The following is a 7,834-nucleotide window of genomic DNA, read 5'->3' on the forward strand; positions in this document are numbered from 1 at the left end:
GTGGCAGTACTCGCACTGGAGGTGGTCGTAGAAGATTGTGTCTGTTGAGTTTGACGTACTTCCATCAACTTTTCCTGTATTATTGAATTTTTAATACAACTATTACAAATTTACAAAGTAAGAAAAATATAAAATATATACAATTACTTACATAGTTATCACACGCTACTTGACTGACCCAACCTCTCCCTTCTTTATATTTAGTATCCATCCAAGTTTCTGGAACGCCTGAGAGATGGCCAGTTTGCATATTGCGCTAATATAAAAAAATTATTTAGAAATTTAATAAAAATATATGAATTTTTTTTTTAAATTTAATAAGAAAAAAATACCTTCTTATAACGAAGAGCTGGCGTAGACTGCGATCCTTGGAAGCTATTTTGTTTTTGTTTTGTTCGATTCGCAGTGTTAATCTCAGAGCGCCTCTACAAAATGACATTGCGTTAATTATATATATGTTATATTAACAAAACTAAATTAAAAAGAAATTTTACCTTCACTTCAGGTCGATCAAAATAATCAAGCGCCTTCTTCCATTTTTCTTCTACCAAACCATCAGGAGCATGTCTCTGACCATGCTTCTTTATGTGAGTAGATAGATCATTCTTCCATTCTGAGTAACGATCAGTGCAAGATCGTTGAATACCGAGAAGAATGCCACTTCAGTGTTCTACCCCATAGCGAGTGAGACCAAAATTGAATAAATCATCCTAAATTAAAATAAATTAAGTTAATTAGTCAAATTTAACATTAAATTCAACAAAATACAAAAGATAAGAAATAAATTACCTGTAGACAAGGAAATATTCGATCCCTAACTTCCTTTGGTACTTTATCCCATCGATCGTAGTCAGGATCGACATATTGTCGAATGAGAAGGTCGATCTCCCGAGACAAATGGTGGGAATATTCACCAATTTCCTTGTACGTCTTTCCTTGAACATCCCACTCAAGGGGTAATGGTCTACCTAAGGCAGCCCTAGCCTCTCGGGTTGATATCCCTTTGTTGATGCCACACCTTTTTATTGCAGGCACTATTATTTTACAATTGCATAATATTAAATTATACATCTATAGTTATAAGGTTAATTTATGAATAAAAATAGTAGATAGTGCATGAATTACCTCTCTCACAGTCAGCCTATATATGTGTTGGATCTCGAGGAGGATCTGCCCCGCCGTCACCTCCGTGATGTCGCATTACCGCAGAAGACATATCTAATAAATTTAAATATAATGATATATATGTGTGCATATAATAAAATGTTGACAAATAAAGATAAACACAAATAATATGGTTATCCATAAATAATAAGTGCAAACAATCTTTGAATGCAAAAATTACAACTTAATCATCACTATAATATTCATTATCACTATCATTCTCATTTTCTTCTACATTATCTTCTTCTAAGTCCATCTCTTCCTCTTCCTCTTCCTCTTCATCGACCATCTCCTCTTCTTCTTCATCGACCATCTCCTCTTCCTCTTCATCGACCATTTCCTCTTCCTCTTCCTCTTCATATTCCTCTTGATCAACAGGAGTATCTAAATTGACAATATATGGCAGTTGATCTCTACGGCAAAAATTGATTTTTGGCAACGGACCAAGATCGACAAACAATTGGAAATCAGATGATATTGTGTCATGCACAACATCTATTTCAATGTGATCCAACTGTTCATCAGCTGCTGGGATGTCCCACACATTTCTATGATGAACTTCTTCAACAATTTTCCAATCCCGGTCATTTTTCAAATCATCAAGATAGAAAATTTGTTTTGCTTGAGTTGCCAAGATAAAATTGTCATCTTTGTACCACTCGAACTTAGTATACTGGTTATATTATTTTCATGCTTCATCCTACTCTTGGTAGGATCTGTATCAAACTATTTACACTTAAATAATACAACAGAACAACCAGCAAGGTATGACATCACTATAACCTCTTCTAATTGCCCGTAGAAATTTTTGTTGTCTACTCCGGGTACTAAGACACCACTGTTTTGAGTTTTCAATTTTTTATCTCTATCATAACACAAAAATCGAACTCCATTGACAATACACCCAGTGTATGAAGAAACAAGATTAGAGGAGCCGCTTGCTAAGGAGAATAACTCTTCAGAATCTTCTGCAGATCCCGCTTGTCGAAGATTGTAAAGCTTATTGTAAAACCACATGGGGAACTCCTTTTTCTGTAATTGATCTAGGTTTTCAGCACCACTTGATAAAAGGATCTGCTTGTGCTCTCTACACATATAAAATATGAAAGACTTAAAAAATTTGAAAGATAAATGGAAGAGTAGATAAATATATTGTTAGTGTGATCAAAGTACTTACTGAATATATGGGAGAATCTCAATGCAATTGTTGAGAATGTACCACTCAGCAGTTTTTTTAAGTTCATCGTCCAAAGTTGTTAATGTCTTCTTACTGATCGAACGACCTTGAGATTGAAACACAGACAACTTCTTTGGTGAGGAATTGCATCAACATTTCTATCTGGACGATTAAACCTTGTTTCCACCCCTTTGAAGTACATAGAACAGAATGTCAATGCTTCATCGACGACATAACCCTCAGCTATAGACCCCTTAGGAAGAGCTTTATTACGCACATAATGTTTCAATTTTTTCATGTATCTCTCAAAGGGATACATCCACCTCATGTGTACTGGACCTCCATCTATTGCTTCTTGAGGCAAATGTATCATTAGGTGAACCATAACATCAAATAACGCTGGCGGAAAAATGATTTCTAGTCCGCAAAGAATTTCAACAATTGATGTTTTCACTTGTGTTTTCCTGCATTTTCCTTCCAAAACAATGCACAATCATGCTTACAAACATGGATTGACTCGTAACCCAAACCCAATTTCCTCATCAACCTCTTCGCCGCATAATGTGACTTTGGTATCTTATTTGGAGATGGGAATGCATCTTCTAACAACTCCAAGATTCCATCAAAAATTTTGTTAGGAATTTTCCCCAACACTTTGAAATGCATCAACTTAGCTACGAAATTAAAAGATGTATATTTTTCACACCCTGGGAATAACAGAGACTCCATCTCGGCAAATAAGTCATTATAGTATTGGCTAGTACCTCTGCATTCTGATGTTGGTGGTATCTCATCATCAACCTCATTCTCATCATCTTCACAATTTTTAGGTTGTGCTATATCATTAAGAACATCCATCATCTCGTCCTCGTGACATTGGTGGACCACTCTATTGGTCGATATTATTTCCTCCTCTCCATGCCAGTACTAATTTGTATAACTTTGTAGAAAACCATTCTCAAAAAGATGACTTTCTAGCACACCAATCATTTGCAATTCGATATTAAGACACTTGTTACAAGGACACTTCACTAGTCCACTTGTATCCACAAATTGCTGAGCTCTCTCAACAAATGCAAACGCTCTAGCAACATACTCATCAGAAAATTTATTTGAATTATTGATCCAAGTCTTGTCGATTGACATTTTATAGGACACTGCACAGTGTAAGAAATTATTATTTGAATTATTAATTATTACACTGCACAGTGTAAGAAATTATTATTTGAATTATTATTTTTTCAATGAATTATCATGTTTTACAAATAAATCATCAATAACTTATTAGATTAAAGTTTATTAATTAATAAATTAAGTGAGTAATTAATAATCAATTTAATTTCAATTTTATATATAATTTAGTAATTACTTTTATTTGATTTAATTATTTGTTTTATTATACTTATTTTATTAATTATTACTTTTATTGATTATTAAATTTAGTAAAAAATTTATAAGAGTATGCATATTGACCATTTATAAAAGATTTATGAAAGAGAAAACCACAAAATGAATAACATAAATCTTATGGTTATTATTTATTGTATAATTTTATTGATTCACTCATTACTACTTTTTTCTTTCTATTTTTTTTAAAAACGCAAATTGCTTGCTCAGAGTTGATGTATGGTACATATATACATAAATTTCCCTAAAAAAACACACACATGTACCATACATCTTAATTAGAAAAATATCATATTTTTTCTTGGGTAAACCTGACTCCATATTTCTTGAGGAAAAATAGTTGCATCAAGAAAATGGATAGACTATTACAAAAGGATGGGAAGTAATTAAAGAAAAATAACATCACAAAGAACAACAAATATACATATTATTCTGAGAAACTCAAAACTTGTAAAAATAGTAAGACTTCTTTTTCTTGATAAAAAACAAATATACTATTTTAAATAGGACTGAATATGTGTAAATATCAATCTAGTTATAGGTAGCTATAGCTTAAACATATTGTATTAATTACATGGAATTGGACTAACATTGTATAAATGGGCTGGGTGATCCTGTTTTCCTGAATACTACTAGCTAGCCCAAATGTTTTTATTATAGTTCCAAAAAGAAATACCAAACCCAATACAATAGATTGTTTGTTTAGAAAGTCCACACCATCTATAACTATAACTATAGAGAACTATGTCTAATGTCAATGCATATGAAAGGGACAAGTCGTCCAATTTGGTCATTGTTTTCTTGGGCTCTAATTAATACTCAATATGGTTGTTTTCATTATATTATAAAAAATGACATAATATAAATAACTTTCATGTTGTTGAAAACTAGCTCATTTGTATCCGTATATTGGTGGTTGTGATTGATGCTTATATTGTTTGTTTTGTTGACAATAGTAACTACCTCCTGATGCTAGATCTCTGTTTTAATTGAAGGCCGAAGCAGAGTATCCCAAGCCAAGACTTCGATCCACATTAATGGCATGAATTATGAATATAAGTTGTGGGCCATTCTATATTAATTATTAGGTTGCAAGATGCTTAATGACCAGGCTTGTTTATGACCAGAATTTAGATTAGACTCCCTAAACCATTTCTAAAAGATTTCAAGTAAAAGATAATATATAATTTTATATACACATTAACATGTTCAGCCCCTCTAGAAAGTAGAATATATCCTTCATTGTCATTCCAACCTCCTCTTGACTCTATATTGGGTTCTATTATGAGGACTGTTCAAACACCACAAAGAATATCCAATCCCTTTTCCACGTGATCGATCTCTCTGCTTTCTTTTGTTTAATATATATATTTATATATGCTAAAGATATTTACTCATGTCCAAACCCGTTTGAGATTTATTCTCTATCAGTGTTTTTAATAATAACAATAATGATACAAGGGCATACATTCACTTTACTTGTTTTGGAAAATATGGCTGAGTTGAACATGGAGCTTATGTTTCAGTGGCAGATATAGTTAAAATACAAAAATAGCTCAAATGTAAATTAAAAAATTTACGGTGAAAATTTATTAATTAAAAGTTCAGTATTTGAAAAACCCATCACAAAATTTAAACATAATCGATTATAAAAAAGAAAAGGGTTAAGAAAGCAAACCTAAGGAGTCCAACAAAAAGATAGAACACTGCAAAGAGAACACTGCAAAGAGAACCCAAACAATACATGATTAAGTTACTTAAGAAGAAAACTTATACCCAGACAAGATAGAGAAGAAGGGTCTGGAAAGTAAAGAAAATATACCTCAAAAAAAAAAAACATATAAATACATATACCTGTGAATGCCGAGAGGAAGATCGGAGAGCTTGGGGACGCTGTCTACGATGGAGCTGCCCAAGATTGGAGCTGTCGGCAAGAATCATAAGCCAATATATACATAGACACACATAAGAACATATCCTATTGATCATTGTTTAAATACGAAAAGAACAGAACAAACAGACTTATTGAACTTGCAAATCAAACATTATTTAGACCTTCCAATATATATATTCCTTCAGTGATCAAAACTGAACCTTGAGTCTCTATTTTCAATAAGAAATTCAAATCCAAATCAGTAAATCATTATCATCATACATGCATAAGATTATATTATTAACACTAACATAAATCATTTCATAAATTAAAACACTGCATTAACCACACAAAAAAGCTCAAAGCAACCAAAATATAACCAGACCTGATAATAAAGAGATCACAAACATGAGCGTCTGGTCATGGGTTTAGTAATCTTACAATCCGAAGCTACTCTGAGCCAGAGAAAGAGAGAGGCAGTGAGAAAAAAAAATTAAACCAAAACTCACCACTCCAAACATACATATATGCATATATATATATATATAATAGAGAGAGGCCTGAGAGTGTCGTGGGTCACCAAAGAAAAAAAAACATTTATAAATAAATTAACTAAATATATATACCTTAATATATATATATATGTGCATACGGAAATGGGAAAGTAGATCAGAAAAAAAATTAAAAACAAGAAGTGAGGGAGGGAGAATATACCTTGCGCCAACTGAGGGAGGGAGAAATGGGAGTGTGAGCTGAAGAATGGTCTCTTCGTTTGGGATTTCTTCAAGAGTTGAAGAATGGTCTCTCCGTTTAGGGGTTTCGGTTTGGGTCTGAAAGCAAAGAGAGAGAGACAAAAGTATGAAGAATGGTCTGAAAGTAAAGGTAGGGAAATATGGCTGAGCTGAAGAATTGGGTCTCTCTTTTGGGGTTTGGGGGTTTCGGTTTGGGTCTGAAAGTAAAGGGAGAGAGAGAGAGACAAAAGGGAGGGAAATATGGCTAAAAGTAAAGGGAGGGAAATATGGCTGAGCTGAAGAATTGGGTCTCTCTTTTGGGGTTTGGGGGTTTTGGTTTGGGTTTTAAAGTAAAGGGAGAGAGAGAGACAAAAGTTAAGATGAAGGGAGGGAAATAAATTGGGTTTCGCGCGAAACATGTGTCGCGTATATGAAATAACCTCTAGCGACGATTTTTTTCATGTCGTCGCTAGAGGTGTAGTCGCTACAAACGGTTATTCTTGTAGTGAAGATGGAGTGTAGTTGTTAATCACACCCATCTTGCTAACCATATCTTGGAAAGGATTAGGAAACAGTGCCTTGGTGAAAATATCAGCTAAGTTACTCTTTGAAGCAACATGTACCATCTTGAGTGTTCCGGAGGTGACCTTTTCTCTAACGAAATTACAATCAATATCGACATGTTTTGTTCTCTCATGAAAGACTAGGCTTTCGGAGATGTGGATTGCAACTTGATTATCATAGTAATGTATGGCTGGTTGTTTGTGAATTATACCAAAGTATCTTGAAGAAGAGCAAAGAGCCAAGTGACTTCACATTTTGCATTTTCCATGGCTCGATATTATGCTTCAACTGAAGACCTTGAGACTGTAGGCTGCTTTTTTGACTTCCATGAGATGAGAGAATGGCCAAGGAACACACAGTAGCTTGAAATAGAGCGCCTTGTATCTTTACAACTACCCCAATCAACATCAGCAAATATTTGAACTTGTATATAGCATCATTTTTAAGACTGTTTTTTGCATAGAGGACAATTGATGGGAAGATTTAGATGGAAAAAAAAAATCCTTGACCTAGGGTACCTTTTAAGTATTGCAGTATGTGATGAGATACTTGGAGATGTGGTAGCCGAGGAGATTGAAGGTATTGACTGAGTCTATTGACAACAAAGGAAATGTTAGGTCTTGTTATTATAAGATAGATTAGTTTTCCAATGATGCTTCGGTAAGTGATAGGATCTGAAAGAAATTCACCATCATCCTTGCTTAAGTGTAAATTTGGTTCCATTGGAGTATTGGCTGGTGTATATCCTAGTTTCAGCACGAGTCTTTTACGCAGCTCGTGTACATCTGGCAAAGAAAGACAACATAAATAGCCAAGGAGTCCATGTATTCTCCATGAAGACAGCACGGTTCCCGTGCTTCTGGCACGAGCTGGGATACATAAATTCATGAGCTCGAGACTTATGAACTGTATAAGGCG

The sequence above is a fragment of the Humulus lupulus genome, chromosome 1, assembly GCF_963169125.1.
Source record: "Humulus lupulus chromosome 1, drHumLupu1.1, whole genome shotgun sequence".
Lineage (NCBI taxonomy): Eukaryota > Viridiplantae > Streptophyta > Magnoliopsida > Rosales > Cannabaceae > Humulus > Humulus lupulus.